The 23604-nt window shown below is 47.4% G+C and overlaps 1 pseudogene; it reads right to left on the bottom strand.

The window, feature by feature from the left end:
• LOC123077350 (uncharacterized) overlaps positions 1-22860 on the bottom strand; it is a 28536-nt pseudogene extending 5676 nt beyond the window's left edge.
• Between the last annotated feature and the right edge of the window lie 744 nt (positions 22861-23604).

The raw sequence follows: 23604 nt of genomic DNA, 5'->3' as shown, positions 1-23604 counted from the left end.
AGGGCACACCGAATGAGCAAGACGACGGGTTGGCATAGACCCTAGTTGCCCAGGGGGCGCCGGACATCGCTCGGTTTAGACCAACACTTAGACAAGCATTGGCCCAGGGGGGCTAAAATAAAGATGACCCTCGGGCTCCGGAAACCCAAGGGAAAAAAGGGCTAGGTGAAGCAAATGGTAAAACTAATGTTGGGCCTTGCTGGAGGAGTTTTATTCAAAGCGAACTGTCAAGGGGGTCCCATAAATCACCCAACCGCGTAAGGAACACAAAATCCGGGAACATAACACCGGTGTGACAAAAACTAGGGCGGCAAGAGTGGAACAAAACACCAGGCATAAGGCCGAGCCTTCCACCCTTTACCAAGTATATAGATGCATTAATAATATAAGAGATATTGTGATATCCCAATCATAATCCTGTCCATCATGGGGCAATCTTCAACTTCACTTGCAACTAGCAACGCTATAAGAGGGGCTGACCAAAGCGGTAACATAGCCAAGCAATGATTATGCTAGGAAGGGTGAAAAAGGTTAGAGGCTGACATGGCAAATTGGGAGGCTTGAGGAACAAGTGATAGGTAGCGCAGCATAGTGATAGAACGAAGCAACTAGCATAGCAATGATAGTAGTGAGATCCAGGGAAACGGTTATCTTGTCTGAAATCCCGCTAGGAAGAAGAACGAGTCCATGAAGAAGATGAAGCCACGAAGATGAATCAAGCATAGACGAACAAATCCCCACAATCGCAACATTACCGGAACAAAGAAGCAACACCGGAAAGAAACAAACAACATGGTAAATGCACAAGCATAAACATGACATGATGCACAAACAAGTATGATGCATGTCCGGTTTAATGAGGCATGGCATGGCAAACTGCAACACACAATACTACAAATTAAGTGGAGCTCAATATGCAACGAGTTGCATATTGACGATACACCACACTCGAGTTATTTAGTTCGCTCTCGTTTAGGTACGCAACAATATTAAATTTTGTAAACATGGCAAGAGGTGGAACATAAGTAAACTAACTATTTAGGCAAGTTTAAATGAGGCCGGAAACAACAAACAACAATTCCGAAAAATCCTCATGTGCATATTTTAGATTTGGTATTGTTCTGCCCTAAACCATATTTTAATATTGTTAAACAATAAAACAAAGTGTACGACATTAAACTAGGCATTTTCCACCCCATTTACATATAAAGTTTATTAAAATCGGAGCTACGGTTAATTAGATATGAAATAAACCATTTTAACAATGCCATCTAAGAAATTAACGGTTAATTGGATGAAAGTTGCACATAATGAAAGTACATGAAAAACTGAGCAAGCTGCATATATGACATATTTTATTTGGGTTCATGGATCTTTAGTTATCAACAATGCAAAACAGTGGCATTTCAGTAAATGAGAATGCATTGGAAAATGCTAAAATACACAGACTAGAAAAATATATGTACGGGCCGGATTGCAGCAACCTACAGCGGCCCAGGAGGACTTGGCCCGAGTGAGCGCTGAGTGTGTATGCAAACAGTAAAGGGAAAACAGAGCAAAAATTGAGGTGCCTGGGACTCGAACCCAAACCACTTGGTTATGTGCACAAGCGAGTAACCAATAGGCTAGCTGATCTGATTGTGCTAGAACGTAGTGGCAAGTTAAAATAACCACAACATGCCATAATGGATCTAGAAAGGAACAAAGCTTCTGATACGAAGGAATTTTCCCACAGCGGGGAAACAAAGAGGCCGGCGGCCATGGCGATGATGAAACTTGGCTGGCTGCGGAAGCGGAAGAAGCTGGGCGCCACTGGCCTTGCGGCCCTTGCGCACACCCGGGCATGGTCGAGGCAGGGGATTGAGCAGGCGACTGGAGGCAAAGCTCAAACTCGAGCTACAGGGCGACGGCGGCAACGCTCCATGACGTCCCTGACGGTGCTGTGAGGAAAAGAGATAGAGAGAGCAGCGTGAGGAAGAGCCAGGGAGGAAGAGGGAAAAAGAAAAGGGAGAAGCAGGCGGCACGCGGTGACCTGCGGGGCTTCGGTCGGCGACCGAGCTGGCTGATCAGCCGGGGTGTTCTTTGTCCCGTGAAGAAGAAGACGAACGTCGGGGTCGCCGTGTAGAGGATCCCGTCCATCTATGGGCGGGGATCGGTAGAGGAAGTCTACAGGGCGACGGAGAACATGCCGGAGAGGAGACTTGAGGTATGCCGGCCGCGGGGGCAACGACGGACATTGATGATTTCTTTCTCTCCTCTCTGTGCTCTGTTCTGACGAAGAAGAAGGAGCAGGGGAAGGGAGAGGCTAGCGGCAGCAAGGGTGGAAGAGGTAAACCGTAGGTGAGGGAGCGGGGTGGTCTTATAGGAGGGCTGGAAGGTGTGGATGGTGCGGGCGCGCGGCCATGGTGGCCATGTTCGCCTCGGTTGCAAAGTTACTGTGAGAGAGGGGAGGCGTGAGGTGGAAGAAAAAGGAGGGTGACGGGAGACTGGCAGGCGGGCCCGGCGTGGGTGTCCAGCGTGGATTACCACGGGAGGGTGAGTGAAGGAGGCTGGGAGCTGGCGCTGGGCTGCTGCTGCGCTGCTAATATCGGGCCGCGGCTGGGTTCCAGGTAAACCACTTCCTTCTCTTAAATCTTCTGTTTATCCAAATAAACAAAACAAACCGATTTTAAGAGAAAAAGGCCAGGGGTTTTGGGAAGGAATACGAGAGATATGAACATGTATCCGAACTCCTGGTTTTATGCAGGATTTGAATAAATTGACTTGGCAATTTTTTAGAGGTAGAAAAATAATCCAAGTTTGAATTTAATTCAAACTTGAGCCATTTTTGAACCCAACCAAAACAACTCCAAAGGGTCTGAAATTTGGCAGAGAGGGTGTAGGCATGGTGCATGATTTATTGGCAAAGATAACCCACGGGTCTTTTTCCAGGATCTTACCTGACTCTTCTAATTTTCCCGGAGCCATTCCCAAATTCGTTTCGAAGTTTGATGTAAGAATGAATTATCATCAGTCAAATGTCTTTCTGCAAGATCTTTCAAATTCTTTCGTCGTTGGGTCAACCTTTCTAATTTTCATTCCGGAGTGTCTCAACAATTCATGGTGGTGTTTCTCGTCGTCATTCTCGGATTTTGAAGACCGAAGAAGAGTTCCTCTTAAATCCTTACCCGTTCTTCCATAGATTCATGGTTCAAGCTTGATGCCATCCTCTCATAATTGTTTTAGATTGTGAGAATTCTTTTCACCCATCCGAAGCATTTCATGAGTTCTTTCCATTTTATTCCTACGAAGGCCATCATTTCGGGTTTATTCATTCTCAGCTTTTATCTATCGTTCTCCAAATCTTACCGGTGAATCCTTCAAATACCCTCTAATCAGTTCATGATTCCTTTGTTCTCATGTATTTAAATCCCCTCAAGTATATTCATTCATTTTCCAATTCTTCCCGGTGAATTGTGCCTTGCTACGTTCATTTTCAATTCTTACGGTGGTTCATTCAAGATTTCTCTTCCTTCGTTATCGTATCAATTCATTCTTTCTTTCGTTGTTTCAATTCCACTGGTGGTTCCATCAATACCTTCTCAAGTTTGCGCTATATCTCTTTTAATCCTTTCTACGAGAATAAGTAGTGTGCCAAATCCATTACTTGTCGTCAATTGAATTTGATGAAGGATAAGCATACAATAAATCTTATTCTTATTTCCTCGAGGTGATTCAATTCTTTTATTTCCGGAGTTCCAAGTTTTCTTGGTTATATCATCGCAAAGCTCCATCTAAATCATTGCAAGGCTTCACCTTGTTCTTTCAACTTCTCTTCCTTTCTATCATCCTTTTATTACCGGAGTTCTTCATGGAGGCTCTACATGATGGTTCGTCAAGGATTCTTTTCATTCTTCAATTGTTCTTCAAGACTTCTCTCGAAGTTATGACTCGCCAAGCTATACTCTAAAATAAACATGGTGCTCAACACATGTTTTGTTTTGAGGCGTTCAAGTATTCTTCTTCTTGCATTCCAAAGTGCAATTATTTCTACCTTATCTTTTGAGGTGGTGTTATATCATTCTTGACAATTTCCGTTCATGCTTCGTGATTCACTTGTTGTTAAGAATGAGGTATTTTAAATCCATCAATCTCTTTGTTGGAGTTATCTTGGTATAGATTTCACCTAAAGCCTTCCCTAAGGAATGTTGCTATTTGTGGTGCTTATCATTGATGCAAGCTTTCTCCATATCCTTCTCGGTGAAAGAGGTTTTTCATCTCTTCGTTGATCTTAAACAAGCAATTGTTTTTCGTTAGTGGCAGAATTTCACCTCAACTGTTGAGATGTTTCCATAAGCCCACTACAAGTTTATTCTTTTTGTTGTTGGTTTTCCAACAACTACGTTTTAACCTTCTTGCAAGGATGCTTTCCAAGTTCATTTGTGGCAGAAGATTTCATTTTCTTCTTCGTCCCTTTATCCCAACAATCTAGCTTCTATTCTTTCGTTCCGGAGGCATTGTGATGTTGCTCTCTTCACTCATCATCTCGAATTGAGGATCGTGTTCTTTCCATGCTTATCCATTTAACCGGAGTGTTGTGTCATCTCTTCAAGTTCTTTTCATCGTATCAAGTCTTGCATCTCTTTTAAACCAGAGTGTTGTCCGAATTTGATATTCATTGTTCCTTATTTATCTCGTTTCAACTAGAGTGATTTCAATTCCCTCTTGTCCATTGTGATCGTCATTCATAGCTTTGCAACTCCAAGGTTCACATGATGTTCCTGGTTTCTCTTTTCTATCGGAGTGCTACCAATTTTGTTCAACTCTGTCGTGTTCTTCTTTCAACTTTTCAACCTCTCAAGGTTCATTGGTTTCACTCGTTTGTCAAAGAAGCAACTTAGTTTACCTCTTATCTTCCTCTTCCTTTTCCCTCCGGTGCCATCCTAGATCTCGGGACGAGATCCTCTCGTAGTGGTGGAGTGTTGTAATGCCCCGGATACAACTTTCCATATTCGTAACTCCAACTCTTGCCTTTACCGGAGATGCGATATGTTATTTTCATCCGTGGTTGGGTTTTTGTTTTTTTTTTGTTTTGCATTTTGTTCATGTCTTGCATTTCATCATCGCATCATTCGCATTGCATCGGCACTCCGTTGCCGTCATGTTTTAAACTCGTAGTCGTTCGTAGTTGCCGCGTTTCCCCCTTGCCTTCGTTGACCGATCCGAGTCTAAACGGGTTTTCGATTCCCTCTTGTCTGGCCATTTGACCCCTCTACTCTTTACTCAAACCCCTCGCGCGCGTCCGACACTTCTCCCGGACCCGACCCGGGTTGTCATGACCAATGCGTCCGGATCATCTCCAAATATCTATAAAATATCTTCGTTTTCTTATTTGGACTCCCTACCTATTTATTCTTGACCGTCCGATTTAATTGGAGGGTACAAATCTATCCTAAACCCCCCTTTCCCTATATATAGACCAACTTCATACCGAATCTAAACTAACCCTAAAATCTAGGACGTTTGTCCCTCGCGCCTCCGCCGCCGCATCTTCCTCGGGATCACCAGCGATCTAGCCGCTGCTCTCCACCTCGCAACCACCCACACACACCCAGCCTCATCCTCCCTGATCCAAAATCCTCCCTCGTTCAACACCAGCCAACCCAAATCCATCCCCTCCTCGATCTACCTCCCTGCCCGAGCTCCTCACCGTGCCCGCCGCTGCAAGTTCCTCCCCGAGCCGGTCCTCTGTTTCGTTGGAGCAGAGACGAGGCGACCGCTTCAGCCCCTGGCCCCGCTTGATGTGGATCGATCCGAGGCAGCAGCCTCTTGCCCGAGCCTCTCCTCCGTTCCCGTCGCTGCCGGCAACGAGTCGCAGCTCGCCGGGGCGCCCAAACGCCATCAACAACGAAGCCAGCAGGCTGCCGCCCCTCTCCGCCTTCTCCAGGAGCCCCTCCCGTGCTCTCCTCCTGCAGCTCGCCTCGCCGGAGTTCGGCGCCACCGGAGCACCACCACCAGGCTGACCTCTCCCTTCCTTCTCCCCGTGCCCCTCTTCTTCTATCAAGTCTTCTCCTCTCTGAAACTGCCGCGCCACCATTTTCTTCAGGTACTAGCTCCGCCTGACGCCCTGGCCACGTCCTCCTCAAATCCGGTTGCTCCGCCTTGGATCCGGCCAGAAAGGGCCCTCGTCCGCGCCCCTGCCAAGCTCGCATCCCGTCGCCACACTGTCGTTCCTCGCCCCGCACCGTCGACCTGTGGCAAGCGCCCCGTGTCCCTCTGCTTCCTCCACAAACACGAGCAGAGCACTTCCGCTCGATCCAGTCCCCGTTGACCGCGAGCGTCAGCTGGCTCACAGCCGCACGGGCCCAGCTCCCTTCTCCCGCGAGGCCTAGCTCCGCGCACCCCCTTCCAGCCTCCTGCTTCCCCTCTCCACCGACTGGGCTTGGCCCATGGGTGAGCAGCCCCCCTCCAGCCCTCTCCTGTACACTTGGCCACGTCAGATTCGGCCCGTGCACATTTTTTTTCTCGCTTGCGAATTTATCTATTTATACAGCGAATTAACAGATTTGCAGAAACCCCCTTGCGCTTCATGCATTTAATAACTCAACAACCGTGCATCAGATTAAAATGATTTAAACATGTAAAATGCTTAGAATTTTGTGTAGATTAATAATACGCCACATTCATCCATGTTAAAAAATGTTTAAAATGCTGTTTGTTTAAATTTGCTCAAATGCCATGCTAAAATGATTTATTTCATAACTAAATAACCGTAACTCTGTTTTAAATAAACTTTATATGTATTTGGGGTGGAAAAATGCATAGATTAACATGTTGCACTTCATTTTCCTGTTTATCAACTATAAAATATGGTTTAGGGCAGAACAGTACTGAATCTAAAATATGCATATGGGGATTTTCCGGAATTGTTGTTTGTTGTTCCGGCCTTATTTAAACTTGCCTAAATAGTTAGATTACTTTTGTTCCACCTCTTGCCATGTTTAACACCATTTAATATTGTTGTGTACCTAAACGAGAGAGAACTAAATAACTGATGTGGTGTTTCATCAATATGCAACTCGTTGCATATTGAGCTCCACTTAACTTGTAGTATTGTTTGTTGCACTTTGCCATGCTTTTAAACCGGACATGCACCATACTTGTTTGTGCATCATGCCATGTTTATGCTTGTGCATTTACCATGTTGTTTCTTTCTTTCCGGTGTTGCTTCTTAGTTCCGGTAATGTTGCGATTGTGAGGATTCGTTCGACTACTCCCGTTCGTCTTCTTCATGGACTCGTTCTTCTTCCTAGCGGGATTTCAGGCAAGATGACCGCTACCCTGGATCTCACTACTATCATTGCTATGCTAGTTGCTTTGTTCTATCGCTATGCTACGCTACCTATCATTTACTCTTCAAGCCTCCGAAATTGCCATGAACCTCTAACCTTTGACACCCTTCCTAGCAAACCGTTGCTTGGCTATGTTACCACTTTGCTTAGCCCTCTTATAGCGTTGCTAGTTGCAGGTGAAGTTGAAGATTGCTCCATGGTGGACAGGATTATGTTGGGATATCACAATATCTCTTATATTATTAATGCATCTATATACTTGGTAAAGGGTGGAAGACTCGGCCTTATGCCTGGTGTTTTGTTCCACTCTTGCTGCCTTAGTTTCCGTCATACCGGTGTTATGTTCCCGGATTCTGCGTTCCTTACGCGGTTGGGTGATTTATGGGACCCCCTTGATAGTTCGCTTTGAATAAAACTCCTCCAGCAAGGCCCAACATTGGTTTTACCATTTGGCTCACCTAGCCCTTTTTTCCCTTGGGTTTCCGGAGCCCAAGGGTCATCTTTGTTTACCCCCCCCCCCCCCCCCCGAGTGCCTGTACGCTTAGCTTATTCGGTGTGCCCTGAGAACGAGATATGTGCAGCTCCTATCGGGATTTGTCGGCACGGCGGGTGGTTTTGTTGGTCTTGTTTTACCATTGTCGAAATGTCTTGTAAACCGGGATTCCGAGTCTAATCGGGTCTTCTTGGGAGAAGGTATATCTTTCGTTGATCGCGAGAGCTTATCTTGGGCTAAGTTGGGACACCCCTACAGGGTATAATCTTTTGAAAGCCGTGCCTGCGGTTATAGGAAGATGGGAATTTGTTAATGTCTGGTTGTAGATAACTTGACACCATATCCGAATTAAAAGGCATCAACCGTGTGTGTAGCCGTGATGGTCTCTTTTCGGCGCAGTCTGGGAAGTGAACATGGTTTTGGGTTATGTTTGACGTAAGTAGGAGTTCAGGATCACTTCTTGATCATTGCTATCTTCACAACCGTTCCATTTGCTCTCTTCTCGCTCTCATTTGCGTATGTTAGCCACCTCATCATGCTTAGTCGCTGCTACAACCTCACCACTTTACCCCTTCCTTTCCTATTAAGCTTTGCTAGTCTTGATACCCATGGTAATGGGATTGTTGAGTCCTCGTGGCTCACAGATTACTACAACAACAGTTGCAGGTACAGGTTATGTGATGATCATGACGCGAGAGCGATGTTTGCTTGTTTCGGAGTTCTTCTTCTGCTTCTTCTTCGATCAGGGGATAGGTTCCAGGTCGGCAGCCTGGGCTAGCAGGGTGGTTGTCATTTGAGTTTCTGTTTGTGTTTCATCCGTAGTCGGATGATGCTCTTATGTATTGTGATGTTGTATTCGTGTGGCATTGTATGCCTTTTGTATGTATCCCCATCTATTATGTAATGTTGATGTAATGATATCCACCTTGCAAAAGTGTCTTCAAGATGCGCTTCTATCCATGGTGGGACCTTCGAGTTCCTTTAGGATAGGGTCGCATCTTGGGCGTGACACTTTCCCAACCACACCTGTGTGGGTACACGGTGGAGCTCATTTCTGTATGAAAAAGGCAGCCCACGTGGTAATTTGGCACGTGTACTGGTTCTCCACTTGGTGGAGGGAGGATCGTCTACCACGGATGAACAAACAAATTGCGACTTGACGCGTTATGCTAAATTAAAAAAAGAGGCAAACCATGTGGGGCCTACCTTAGAGGCAAGGCTCTATACACTAGAGTACTTTTGATGTGTCCCGTGAACTCGCAGAACGAGGAGAAGCTTGCTTAGTATGCTGTGTCCCCCGCCCACGGGTGCGGTGGCTCGCAGGATGAGGTGAAGCTTGCTCCGCCTTACGACCGCTCCCTCGCCCATGCGCGCGATGGCTCGCAGGACGAGGAGAAAAAATTACTACTCCCTCCGTTTACTCCTCGTCCCTACTACCTTGGTTATAGAGATTATATCATATTGTTTGGAATATATGTCCTTTAGTAGATTTCAATATGAACTACTAGTACATACTCCAAACACTGATGTATATAGACGTATTTTAGAGTGTAGATTCACTCATTTTGCTCTGTATGTAGCACTCTCCCTCGCCCCTCGACCCTCTCCAACGTGGTGGACGTGCAGCAATTCATTCGGTCTCATATAGCCAGAATGATATATACTGCACTACCGTTATTTCTCGACTTCCCGAAGAGGCGAAGAGCCAATCGCAAGGTTAATATTTTGGAGATGCCAAGTGCAAGGTTATAGGAGAACGAGTAGTAGGTGCCGCGTCATTTATAAATAAAGTTTTTTTCTTCAGTGGCACGTACGCAATATGATAGGTTCATATGGAGAGAAGAGGAAACCGCTCCACTATATACATAGTCAGGACGGACCAGCCTACACGGTTGCTTGCTGGGGTTGCTCTCTTCACACTCTCTCGCACAAAACGACTGTGGCCACATCTTGGCGGATCACGTCCGCTTGGGGAAGGGGTGGATGCTTAATGTAGATGCGGTGGCCGTCGCCGACGGCGAAAACCCACTGTCGGCATGTCCTGATCAGGGGTCCCTGCCGTTCTCTCTCACAAAGCCGGTGAGGTTGCCTTCGTCCCTTGCTCACTGCCGCGATGTGGGCAGTTGCCGCCTCCCACCGCCCTCCTCAAGGCTTAGCTATGTCCCTCAGGTACAACTCCCTTTATAGCCGGCTTGCACCACTGCTCCAGCTGCCCACATCACTCCCTGTGGATATTTCTCTACTTCTTTGCCCCGCACATACCTGATACCTCTACTGGCTTCTACGTATTGATGAGTTTATGTCTCATCAACTAGTCCCAGTAATCTTATTCTAATCACGCTTCATCAATTTCTTTCCCATAGGGATGCTCATCTCGATTTTGGTGAAACTGCACAAAATGATCCGATGGCCAAAAGGTTGCAAACTTCATTTATTAGGAAGCTTGAACATTGCCAGCAAATTGAATCCTGGTCAAGGTTCACGGTTCAAGGGCTAGGGACTGCATGGATCATTTTTTTTCTTTAGCTGCCTCTGTTCCAAAATAAGTGTCAACTTTAGTAGTAGTACAACTTTGTACTAAAGTTTGCACAAAGTTGAGACACTTATTTTGGAACGGAGGGAGGACATATTTGTTATGATCTGTCAGTCATTGAGATGCAATAGCATGCATGTTAGTCTCCTTTGTATTTGATGAAATGTTGCAACGGGCAACCTTGGACGCAAGATACATGTAACAGAAGCTGGAAGCTTCATAGCATTGTACAAATTTATCTCGCTGATAAATTACAGTATGTACTATACTAGTACTTCCTCCATTCCTAAATATAAGTCTTTGTAGGGATTTCACCATGAACCACATGCGGATGTATATAGATGCATTTAAGTGTAGATTCATTCATTTTGTTCCATATGTAGTTCACCTAGTGGAATAAGTAAATCAGTCCATAATAGCCGTCTGATCTAGACGTTGAGAGGCTCCGCACTAAGCCACATGCAAGTATGCAGAAATACCGTGGCACATGCATGTGAGTGAGTTTTAAATCACATCAACATGTCTGCATGCAAGCATGCACCGGTAGCATGCATGTAAGTGAGTTTTTAAGTCCCATTAACATGTTAAAAAGAAAAATATAATCCCATTATGCAGTAGGAGTTGGCTGATATTTTTTCCTTACGTGGGATGATCTAAATGATGATGGGAGTTTATTTAGTTTGGCTACCACATTTTTCATGCGGTTATAGAGTTTTTTTTAGTTCTATAAAATCGATAATTTTGCGCAGAGAGATATACCACTGTTCCGCGGCAACGCGCGGGGACTCATCTAGCTATGTAAAGAGTTAGGTGTCGCAAGGTGATAGTGTGAGGTGGGTCATGTAATCACTGAGCTTGCGTGTTTTCACTGCTCTTGCACTCCTCCGCTGTAAGAATGGAGAAAATTGTAATCTATTAGTAGTAGTACCTCCTTTCGCCGAAAGCGTGGGACATCCAGCAGTCCTACCACCTCAGCAATAAAGATCAATGAGCTGTCAAATCACATAGACCCAGCAGTAAGTTGGACGGACGAAGCAACCATCACTCTTGCGCCAGTGAGAGGTCGCGTCCGCTCTACCCGGGCATGAATGCGGCACCGATTCTTTGGAGCGGCGCTGACCGTTTCGGGCGGGAAGCGCGCGCGGGCAATGGAGGGGCTTTGGGTGGGCCAGGCTAGTCAGGAGCGTGCGTGGCAGCTGTCCGCATGTCCCTACCGGACACGCCAGGAAATGACATGATGCACCGACTCTCGCGGCTAAAATCATACACTACACACCATCTCTCTGTAGGAGTAGGTCGATCTGTCGCACTCTCTAACACAGACGTGCTGTGAAACACACACACGCACATGCACGCACCTTGGTCCCATTGCACCTTCTAACGTGACTTATTACACCTAGACGGAGGGAGTAGTAAGTATACGAGATACGGTGGCACACTGACTTAAGTCGAATACAAGTGCCCAAAATTTATGTGCATGTTATAATAAGGATTCACTTAAAATAGTACGTGAGCGAACAGAGGGATCAATTGGACAGTGTTCCCGAGCAGTAGCGAGATGTGTGAGGTAAGATACACCGTTGGCGCTTTTAATTTTTTTTATTAATTTGTTTGTTTCACCCTCTGACTGGTGGGACCCAGCGTACTACGTGGAGAGAGGTAAGGTGACTAAGGCTGCATTATTTCTGCACCACTGTGGATAGTCTTACCACCAAAGCCATATGACACGATTATGATTGAAATCCCAATGACTCCCACACACACAAAAAAAAACACGGCATGCTTGTCATACGAATGCACGGATGTATAAAAGGTTATTTTCCTCTCGTTGAACATAACGGGAGGGTTGTGTAGCTGGTTAGCCTGTTCGCTCATCAAACTTGAGGTCTCGGGTTCGATAACTACACTTGACCATAATTTGTGCGAGGAGGATTCTTTGACTGGTCAAAATGTTTTCTAGGGTTTGCACGCTTCACACTCTCTCTCCAGTATATATATACACGCTGGAGCCTCAGCGCTTGTAGTTGCTCTCTTCACACTCTCTCGCCCTCTCCCGCTGGAGCCTCAGCACTTGTAGTTTCTCTCTTCACACTCTCTCTCACCCTCTCCAGATCTAAACAAGACTTTGTTGGCCTCTCTCTCCCCTCACTGCTGCTCAAAGAGTCGGCAGGATCCGTCCGCCGGGAAGGGAAGGAGGCTTAATGCTGTCGCCGTCGGCGAGGGAAGGAATCCACTACCGACGCAGCTGTTCACTTTCCACCCAGTGGCGGCGCGGGAGGGCCTCCGACCCCTTCTTCTTCGCCGCCGTCCCATCGCCCATCGAACCACGCCCCAAGAACCTTAAGGTATAATTTACTTACTCCACATGCATTGCTCTAGCTGCATGTATACCATGAATCTAGGACGTGGTTCAAAGAGGAAAGGAGTGGGGGAAAGTAGTGGGAAAAGTTGTATATAGCATGAATCTAGGACGTGGTTCAAAGAGGAAATGAACGGGGGAAGTTGTATAGCATGAATCTAGGACGTGGTTCAAAGAGGAAAGGAATGGGGGAAAGTAGTGGGGAAAGTTGTATGGCATAAGTCTAGGACGTGGTTCAAATAGGAAAGGAAGGGGCGAAAGTACTAGTTCAAAAAGGAAAGGAAGGGACAAGGCTGTAGAGTTTGAGCGGGACTAGATTTGCTGCGCTCACATAGGGAAAGGAGTCTAAAGATAACAAAATTGGGACCAACACAAATATGCTCCTTGATTGTTTGTTCTTTGTTGCAATAGACTGTGCATGACCACAGTACATCAGTAGATGCACATGGTGCTGGTGCGTCCACTGTCCCGTGCAACTCATTAGCTGTTGTTAATCTAAGGCCCTATTTGGTTAAAAACTCCCTAGTCCCTACCTGCTTGGTTCGAGGGACTTAACATGGACTAGAGGTTATTAAATGGCATGCTAAAAGACCATGTTACCCCTAGTAATGAAGTAATAGAAACAAGGTGCAATGCGTGGCAGGGGCAACTGTTGGAAAAAGTCCCAAAAAGACTCCCTCGGGGTCTTCTTTCTTTAGTCCCAAATGCCCACTTTTAGTCCCTAAAAGTCCCTCCTATTTTGTTTAGATGGGACTGACACGGAGTTTGTTTAGTCCCTACACCAAAATGTCCCTGTAAACGAACACCCTCTAATAATGCCGCTAGAAAATTGATGCAATGCCACTGTTAAAAGCAAATTACATGTTTAACGAATTTTATTGTTAATATAATCTCTATGTTAATATTAATCAATGCCACCGTTTGAGAAATGCTACTGTCTTGCTTTCTTTCCCATTTAGATAAGGTAGATGTTTCTTTTTCTTGGCTTCTGTGTCATCCACCGTTATTGACCGCTAATTGTTTCCTTTGCACCTCTGTGTAAACAGGGTTATCTACTTCACCTCGTTGCCATTCTGACCTTTTGTTGCACTGCACAATACACTTTTGTTTTAAGAGTGTTTTGTGCAGTTCAACCAAAATGTCACACCGACAACGTTGCTTGATTGCTTGATCTTAGTGGAACTGCACAAGAGGAGATCTTACTTCCTATCCGTTAAGGCGAATTTGGTCCAGATATTCTTCTTGTGAGTTGTTCGAATTCCGCATCATGAGAGGTCAGTACTAGCCTTCTTTCACATGATTCTGCAGTGTGCTTTTATAAGTTGTGCTACTTGTACGATAATGTTGCTTGATTTTAGTGAACTGCACAAATGGAGACAAGACTTCCAATCTGTATGTGCACCGTAATATCCCATTGAGGTAAGATAAGGATATTTCACAACTGCTGGCCTGTATTTTTCCACTTTCATCAGAAAAAGTTTAGTACTATACTTGTGCTCCCTAATTGACATGCCAAATCTTACATTGAAGGCGAAGCTTGTCTGTTATTGAACCAAGTGATGAAGGGGAAGAACAAGCGGAACAAAAACAAAAATCAACTCCCGGTGCTGTAATGAAGCACTAGAACTGTGATGACACAAGTAATGATATAGTTTTGCATCTTAATTTATTGCTATGGCTGGAACGAGCAATTGTTGGATGCCACTCTTAATGTAATACATAATTATCTCTAATTCTGCAAACAGGGATCTTCTTTGAAGATACCATATATTTTAGTGGAACTGCACAAGAAGATGTTGGAAACAATAAACTAATCGAGGAGTATATAGTAAGCATGGCCACCATCGTAGATAACAACAGATGGTTCCAGAGAAGTGCTTCATCTGTATACTCTACACAATAAGCCTCCTGACAAAGGTTGGTACTCGCCCACTGATTTCATCCATATGATTGAGCTTTGTCATCTCTATTGGTGTTGTGCTACTGTTTAGATACTGTCATGAAAAGGTGGTATTGTCCTTGAGAAGTGCTTCATCTGTGCTGTTTTAAATATTTCCTTTCCTTTTTTCAAGCAAACAGGGATGCTAGCATTTAGTAGTCCTCTTGTCTTTGCACAACAGGATCATCTTCCTCTGAATAAGAATATGGAGTACGTGAAGTGACTAGTTTCGATTATGCCAGGATGAAGAAGCCCTGTCTATCTTCTCATCAGAAGGAGCAGTTGAAGGATGGTTACATTACTCCCCACAAGACCAAACTAACTTCATCTCAGAAGGACTGACAAATCTCCATTTTTTTGTTGTGATGTGCGAGTATAATGTTGTTCTAGGATTCTTTCCGGTGAGTTCCATTTTTCTAAAAGTGTGCTCTACATGGACCATGTATGTGCCTGTTGAAACTGTCAATTCATAGTACAGTTTGCTTTATACTAATCACTTTTTTGTATTTGTGCAAATAGGGGTGATCAGCTTGATTTCAATGGGAACTACACAAAATTTTCATGAATACATCGAATCATTCATTTCCACCACAAGAAAGGAGGTGCCGATAAGTTCAAGGCGTTGCAACATATAAGGGCGAAATCATACAAGCTACGCGCAAATTTGGTAGATTTTGGTGGAACTGCACAAAAAGAACAGCTGGTTTATTTAGCACGAGGTGCCATGTCAATGTCCAAACTGATGGCAAACCCTACCCATTCCACAATTGTAGGCATTTGATATTTTGGAATGGGACAACCTTGTCAAATTTTGCTCATTGATTTTAGCATGACATGTGTTTGATATTTTCGAATGGGACACCCTTTGCTGTCAGCAGCGTCGATCAATTTTTTCTTTATTCTTTAGTTGTGAAGTAAATATTGCCTCTGACATGTGAGTCCCTGAGATGCATAATCATCGATTGTTTTGAATGTTCTTTATGAATTGCCAGGCCTGTGTGTTTGATTGCAATGTACAGAAACGCTAAAAAGCTCCTCAAACTCTTTGTACTCCTTCTGTTCCTTTTTACTTTGCACATTGTGAAAGTGCATACTTTTTTTGTATAATATTGGTCAAAGTAGAGATACTTTGACTGCAGAAAAAACTTGTATGCAGACTACAAAGGACCGGAGGGAGTACATGTGAAACTGCTGCAAACGAGGTGATCACCCTGGGAATAATGCTAGTACGTATTGTTTTGCATGTTCATCCATTGCCAGTGATACAGGAATTCGAATTAATCGAAATAAATTCATTCATACATGGTCGGATTTCATATAAACATGCGGATTTCATTACATTTCATACATTCTTCAAATAAAAAGGGGTGCGCTGGAGGTATAATTAATTAACAGAAGCTACCCACCTGTGTCCCGCTGAGCCAAACAGAAGCTTCAGTGACTTAACTGCAGGTGCAGTTGCGTAACTGACATGTGGCCTGTTGGGCCCACATATGAGTCAGCCAACTGCACCAGCAGTTAAGTCGAAGCAGCGTTCTTCTCCAGCGCAGCTCTCCGACTCCACGTCGCCGCCAAGAAGCTAACTGGCCGTCAATGGTCACCCCGCCTAGCTTGGATTGAACCGGAGGGTAGCGGCGGTGGCCTTACTTGGACCCGAGCGGCAGCGACCTACCGTGTTCTACTCTTCCTCATTTTCTGTGTGACGTGGCCTCGTTGGCAGCGGGGCGGGGCCTCGGCAGAGCCGGCGATGTCCTCTGTCTCGTTGTCGGCGGGCGGCGCCTCAGCGGAGCGGTGGAAATCCTCCCCCACGTTGCCGGCAGGGTGGGGCCTCGGCTGAGCCGACGATGTCCTCTGCCTCGTTGTTGGCGGGGCGGGGCCTCGGCGGAGCCGGCGGTGTCCTCTGCCTCGTTGGCGCCGCGGGGCCTCGGCGGAGCCGGCGGTGTCCTCTGCCTTGTTGTTGGCGCCGCGGGGCCTCGGCGGAGCAGGGCCTCGTCGACGCCAGCGGAGCAGGGACTCGTCAGAGACGGCATTGTCCTTTGCCTCCTCCTCGGTCTCGTCAAACAGTGCCTTGCCCACTTCATCGCCCTCTTTGCTAGCCTCTTTGTAGGCGGCCGCAGCCCCCGCCACCCGCATGCGGTACCGCCAGCGCTCGAGGCGGCCCTTGCGGGCGGAGTGGTACGAGTCGAGCAGCGCCTCCTGCTCCACCCGCTCTGAAGCGATCTGCTCCTCCGCCTGCAGGTGCTCATGGAGGAGATGCTGGTTGTAGGCGGCGTCGGCCTGCGCCTCCCGGAACTGCTCCTCACGCATCTGCCTCACCCTGTCCATATATTGGGCACGGGCCTCACCGATGGTCATGGTGCAATGCACCGGCGAGGATGGCACGGAGGAGGGGGTTGGCGCCGGATCGTCGACTACAATGTTCTCCATTGGGACGTCATTGCCCTCCGGCTGCCTACTGGCTGCCATCTCCTTGTGATCCGTCTTCCGCCCGTCCCTAAGAGCGCTGGAGCGCGAGGAAGCCATGGTGGACAGTAGTGGTGTGGACAGGAGAAAGGGAACGGATGCGGATGACTGCGGCTATGGCCGGCACAACAGTTTATATAGCAATGGTGGGCGGGCGGAGGGACGGACGTGTGGCGCCGGAGTAGCCGCCTCGGCAACCGCGTATCATTAATGTGTGCGGCAAATGGATGGACGGACGACACTTGTGTCGTTTGAAGGTGGAGCAATTGCCTGCACCGGGAAGCGGGGCTGGCGGCGCTGACAGTTTCGGGCGGAAAGCGCGCGCGGGCGAGGAGATGACTTTACTTGGAGAGGATGACAATGTGGACCCACCAGGTCCATAGCCTCAAGTACGCAAGTGCCTCCTTATTATATATATATATATATATATATATATATATATATATATATAACTATAATTTATTTTGCTTCCTCCTGGTTTTCTGACATCATGGTCCCACACCATTGCCAATCTATGTACTCCCTCATTTCCGGTTTATAGGGCTTATCTCAAAATTTTAGTTTTTCCATTTTATAAGGCTCAATTTGGTTGTTTTCCATCATATGTTCAGATTCCGAGGTGCATTAAATCATTTCATGCAAGTATTAAGAGAAAATTGACCAATGCATGTACTTTATGCATGCATCCATTGCAATTAATGCATTGATAATCATAATTTTTTGAGGATAACAAGAGCATTAATTAGGTGCTTTTGCAAAACTACAAAAAGTATTCCACCACTCACCATCTACCTTGATTGGTGATATTTTTTAATTGAGCATTATAAACCGGAAAGGAGGGAGTAGTCAATAAACGAGAGAATTGCACCAGAAGCGGCCGACAGCTGGGACCAAGCAGCTCGAGCAGTATTTGTGTTTTTGAGGTGTGAGCACTGTAGAGTTTTTCGATGTTTAGCCCTCCTCTGAACAACAACGAAAACATCGCTGCAGGTATTAATTGGGCGGGCTGTGACCCGTCTAGCCCAGGCCAGATATCCAGCCCAGATATTAATTTTTTTCAAGCTGAAAATGGATAGCCTAGCTATACTTTTTTTAGGAATACCCAGGCAAGGTAAAGTTGTTATTCTCCGCCCCGTTGGGCTGCAAATCTTTCCTAGGAGGGATGCACTAGGCTTAATAAGAAAATGGGCTTTAAGAAAAATAATAAATGGGATGTAATTATGAAAACCAGGTAGTAACTATAAAAAAATGCACCAAACACGTGATTACTTTATAAAATATTATTTTTGGATATTGAAATTTTTAATTTCATTAATTGTTGTGAGCGCAATGTTTTATTGGATTTTTACGTAATATGAATTTATACTGAAATTGTATTTAATCTGACTAGAAATTTTAGAATAAAAATATTCGGATCCCATCAAAATATGGGAAATTTTATTGAATTCTGTTTTGAACGGCTGTACTTTTAACAAACTGTAAATGGGTTGTAGTAAATTCCATTAGAATTCAAAAATGGGCTACACATTCTTACAAATCTCAAATGGGCTATAAGTTCTCTGCCACACACTTCTGGCCTTACTTAGTTGACGCGTCCCATAAAAAAACAGAGTTGACGCGTATGCAAGGCTTTGTCAACTTATAGTCAACACACGGTTCTAGCAGTAGTGGCCGTTGGATGTCCATCCAACGGATGTCGTGCTTCTTCTTCAATCTCGGATATTCTAGCTTCACCCGCCCAAAAAATGATTCCTCCCCCTGACATCTAGGGCGCACCGTTTCGGAACCTGACTTGTGGGCCTACTAAGTTGATGTACCAAGGGCTTTGTCAACTTAGTCAATATAAACGAATCTAGCTGCAGTGACCGTACGATGTCCATCCAACGGCCGTCTTGCTTCTTCAACCTTTGGTCTTCTTGCTCCAGCCGCCCAAAGCAGCGCCGGTCATGCCGCCTGCTCCTGCCTCCCGTGGCCGGCTGTGCTGCCGCGGAGGCCTCACCGCCCGGTACTACTCCCACCGCTGGCCAGGCCATCCCTCCACTCACCCACACCCCCTGTTATTCTGCGGCGATGGCAGCGCAGCCGAACCAGTGAACCCTCGTACTCCTCTCCGCGTGTGCATCCAATGCCGCGTCTTCCCGGCTCTGCATCGTCCCCTTCCTAGGCCTCGCCGTTATCCACCGCCGTGGTGCTCTCGGCGCGGCGTGGTCAACGTGCTCAAGGAACGACTTCCATCGGATGTGGACTCTATGTGGAGAGGCTGACAACTGGATCCACGGCAGCCGCAAGGAAGTGCCTCCTTATTACGTGCAAAATAATTATTCCTCCACCTGACAGCGGGGACCCACCGGACGGGCCTCCGTATTTTGCGAAAAAAACGCTTCGCCCCCTGACTGCTGGGACCCACGAGCTCATCTTCGCACGCAAGGAAGTGCGTCCAGAAAAAAACGATTCGCCCCCCTAACTGTGGGACCCACGAGCTACATCTTCGCACGCACGGAAGTGTGTCCGAAAAAAACGATTCACCCCCCGACTGCTGGGACCCACCAGCTACACCTTCGCACGCAAGGAAGTGCGTCCGGGCAAAAAGAAACGATTCGCCCCCTGACTGCTGGGACCCAGCAGCTACACCTTCGAACGCAAGGAAGTGCGTCCGGGCAAAAAAACCAAAACGATTCACCCCCCTGACTGCTGGGACCCACCAGATATATCTTCGCAGGCAAGGAAGTGCCTGACAGTCGGGACCCACCTGGTCGAAGCGTACGTAGCATTGTCAATCTCGTCGCGAACGTGTATGTATATATATACTGGTTGATGTAGAGGCGTGCACGTGTCGTAGTAGACGCGCGTACGTGTTGTAGTAGAGGCGCGCACGTAGCATGTACACGTACGTACAGCGGCCTGGGTGCAAGAAAGAAAATACGGCCACGTATGTGTACATATGGGCGGGGTCTCGAACGCCTACTCGCGCATATGTACGGCAAGGGCTCGTGTACATGGCTGGTCGGAACGGAGAAACAGCGTCGTCGTTGTGTTCATGGGGAGGCAACCGAATGCGTCGTGTTCAAGGGGAGGCAACGGAATGCGTCGTGTTCATCGGGAGGCAACAAAACGCGTGGGAGCCAACCGACTAGGTCGGAACGGAATGCGTCGTCGTGTTCATCGGGAGGGCTTGGACGGAACAGGCGATGGAAACGAGGCCTGGCGTACCGCAAAACGGAGGAAACGGACCTCCTACGTTCGGAACGGGGTCCTGTTGATCAGAAGGGGTGTGGCGTACCGCAAAATGGAGGAAACGGACGTCCTACGGTCGAAACGGGGGTCCTGTTGATCGGGAGGGGTGTGGCGTACCGCAAAATGGAGGAAACGGACCTCCTACGGTAGAAAGAGGGGTCCTATTGATTGGGAGGGGTGTGGCATGCTGCAAAATGAACGAAACGGACTTGTGCTGGAGCGCTACGGTCGAAACGAGGGTCCTGTTCATCGGGAGGGGTGAGGCGTACTGCAAAACGGGACTCCACGGGATACTGTTCATCTCCACCGTCGACCTCCTCCAGCCTCCACGGGCTACCGTCGACCTCCTCCAGCCTCCATGGGCTTCTGTTCATCTAGCCTCCACCGCGCGCTACTCCACCGGCTACTGTTCAACCACCCCTCCACCGTCTACTGTTCATCCAGCCCTCCACACCACGGGGTCCTGTTCAACCACCCCTCCACGGGCACCCCTCCACCGTCTACTATTCATCCAGCCCTCCACCACACCACGGGGTCCTGTTCATCCAGAGGCAATGCCACCGCTCACTGTTCATCCACCCCCCCCCCCCCCCCGCAACGCTCACTGTTCATTCAATCGATCAGCTTCAGTTAGCAGCAGTAGCGAAGGAATCGCTCGATCGGGTTCAGTTAACAACCATCGATCGATCGCTCGGGTTCAGTAACGCGTAGCCTGCAGTGCAATCGCTCGGGTTAAGTTAGAGCCCAACGCCTCGCTCGGGTTCAGTTAGAGCCAACGCCTAGCACACAGGCGCGTACCTGTACGAGAGAAACGTGCATCGCTCGGCCCCCGACCTCCCACCGTAACCGGGAACTCCCCGAAATTTTCCTCCCCTTGCTTCTACCACGGTTTTTCCGTCATGGACGGCCCAAAGAATGTCATACAGCTGCGTCTCCGGCCCGCCCAGGACGAAACGCCAATTTTTTGTCATGATTTTTGTCATAGAAGTAGGAGCCCACCACATCTATGATAATACCGGGTTTTGTCACAATTATCGTCATAGAAGTGTCATATGTATAACAGAAATTTTTTCGTTCGGCCCAAAATGTCACGGATGTGTCTTTTTTTTGTACTGAGCCACTGCAGTCCCAGCAGCATCATCTCTAGTCCGCCACGACGAAACCCTACGCGAGACGCCCTCTGACCTTAGCGACGATGATCCCCATAGAGAGGAGACGATCTGCCTCGTCCGTGCCCTCCATGACGATCAGCCAAGGTGTTTATGTCCTTCACGATAGATCGGCCCAGGTGTGCCAGCCATTGCGGCTGCTAGGTTTTGCTGGGAAAAACAAAAGTGTTATGGGGCTCGAATTTATATTTTATACCCACGAGAGGGAGGAGGGGCTACGTCCTGATGCGAAACATGAACATGAATCAGGAGTTACCACGGAAAATTTTCTAACCAACAGATTGATATATAGGTGATTTTTAAAATGATATCGCTCCCCAACCTTCTGCTCGGGCTCCAGCTCTCTCAGCTCATCATTTTCACTCCTCGTGCAGCTCCTGTAGAACATGAAACTATGATGATCTCAAGGATGACTCAGGGAGCGTGGATGTAGGCGATCGAGAAGGCCTCGCCAGCCTCCCGGACTTTTGGTGCTGTGACACCACGCCCGGAGCTGGAATAGCGCCTCTGCTGCATGCCCAGGTTGGTGGGCAGCGCCAGTGCCAGCACGGTGGGCACGCAACCCCTGATGAGGATGCCGTTCTCAACACCTCAACCTGTCCCGTGCAGTGCTCCTCCATGGCTGCCACCATGATAGCAAGGTTGCAGACGATAGTGGCGACGCCGAGGCCCGAGGGGCATCGAATAAGCTATGGCGTCTGTGGCAGAGAACGTAGGCATGGATGCACGAGAGGTGAAGCCGAGGTCAGCGGCGCCGAAGGCCAGTAAGAGCAGCCAGAAGGCGGTGGTGTTGGCGAAGAGCATGACGTAGGAGCCATGAGTACCGAGTAGGCTTGCTACGTCGACACTGGGCGGGAGCGGAGAGGGATTCTCTAACATAAGGTGCCCTACCATTGGGCCACTGGCGTGTGGGCCGGGGTTCACATGTCAGTGGGCCAACGTAGCGTCAGAGGGGCTGCGTCCGGCGGGAGCAACATGCGGGCCCACTGCTGCTCGTGTGGGTCGGCGCTGAGCATGCCGGCGATGCAGGCCTTGGCGAGCAACAGGAAGGTGAGCGTAGGGGCAGCATGGCCGGGTATGTGAACACGGTCTGCGGCAGCTTGCCGTTGAGCAGCGCGAAGAAGAACGACGACGGGAACCCGCCACGTGGAACATCGCACAAAGCTGCAACGACGCTATGTAGCAGCGCCCTCAACACCACCGCCCCAACCCCGCCACGTGGAACATCCCCGCAGTCGCGACGACACGCCGCATAGCAGCACCCGACAACAACGCCGCCGCCGCCGTCACCATGTGGCATGGGCATGAACACGGCTGCCGAAAACGATGGTTCAGTCATGCCTCGCGTATAAGGACAACTCGCAACCAAATCATGTACGTGCAGCCCCACATCATACGGCAATTGCAATAGAGTCCAAACCATGTACGTGTATATGGCGATTGGAGCAGAGTCCAGGCTCAGACACTATGATTTTTTCTGTGTGCGTGTCTGTGTTATGTAAATCTACTTTCAAATCCGAGCCGTCAATCTATCTGATTAATACAAATCTAACGGATATAAAGAGGGATTTAGAATAAGATAAAGATGGGATTTAGAATAAGAAAAGGTTTCTCCTGTGTTGCATTGTGGTTGGGTCACATACTATGATCTCCCTGTGATTTCAAAAACATCATGAGATTTTTTTTGTATAAAAAAGGTGTGCAAGAAGATGGCATTGCAGCAACATCGGCACATGAACCCGTAACAGGTAATAAGCTGAAAACATGTTTTGAAAGGGACATGGAGTATCTACTCCCGGGTGCATATGCACCCTGATGAACAGTAAAAATGCGAAAAAATAGAAAAACTAAACTAAAAAATCTGATTTTTTTTTACAACACACATGTAGGAATGTTCTACTCCGAAGCAAAATTTCATGAGGAAATAACATTCGATGTGCTCAGAACAAAAAAAGAAACAAAATTTGTACTCTGACAAAAGGTTATTTTTGAAGTATTTTTGGCTGCTTGTTTTACGAATGTGATCTCTTTATAAAAAAGGTCATTCGATGTGCTCAGAACAAAAAAATCCGTAATCTTTACT

Source organism: Triticum aestivum, chromosome 1B (genome assembly GCF_018294505.1).
Source record: "Triticum aestivum cultivar Chinese Spring chromosome 1B, IWGSC CS RefSeq v2.1, whole genome shotgun sequence".
NCBI lineage: Eukaryota > Viridiplantae > Streptophyta > Magnoliopsida > Poales > Poaceae > Triticum > Triticum aestivum.
This window is presented reverse-complemented; position numbering and strand designations above follow the sequence as displayed.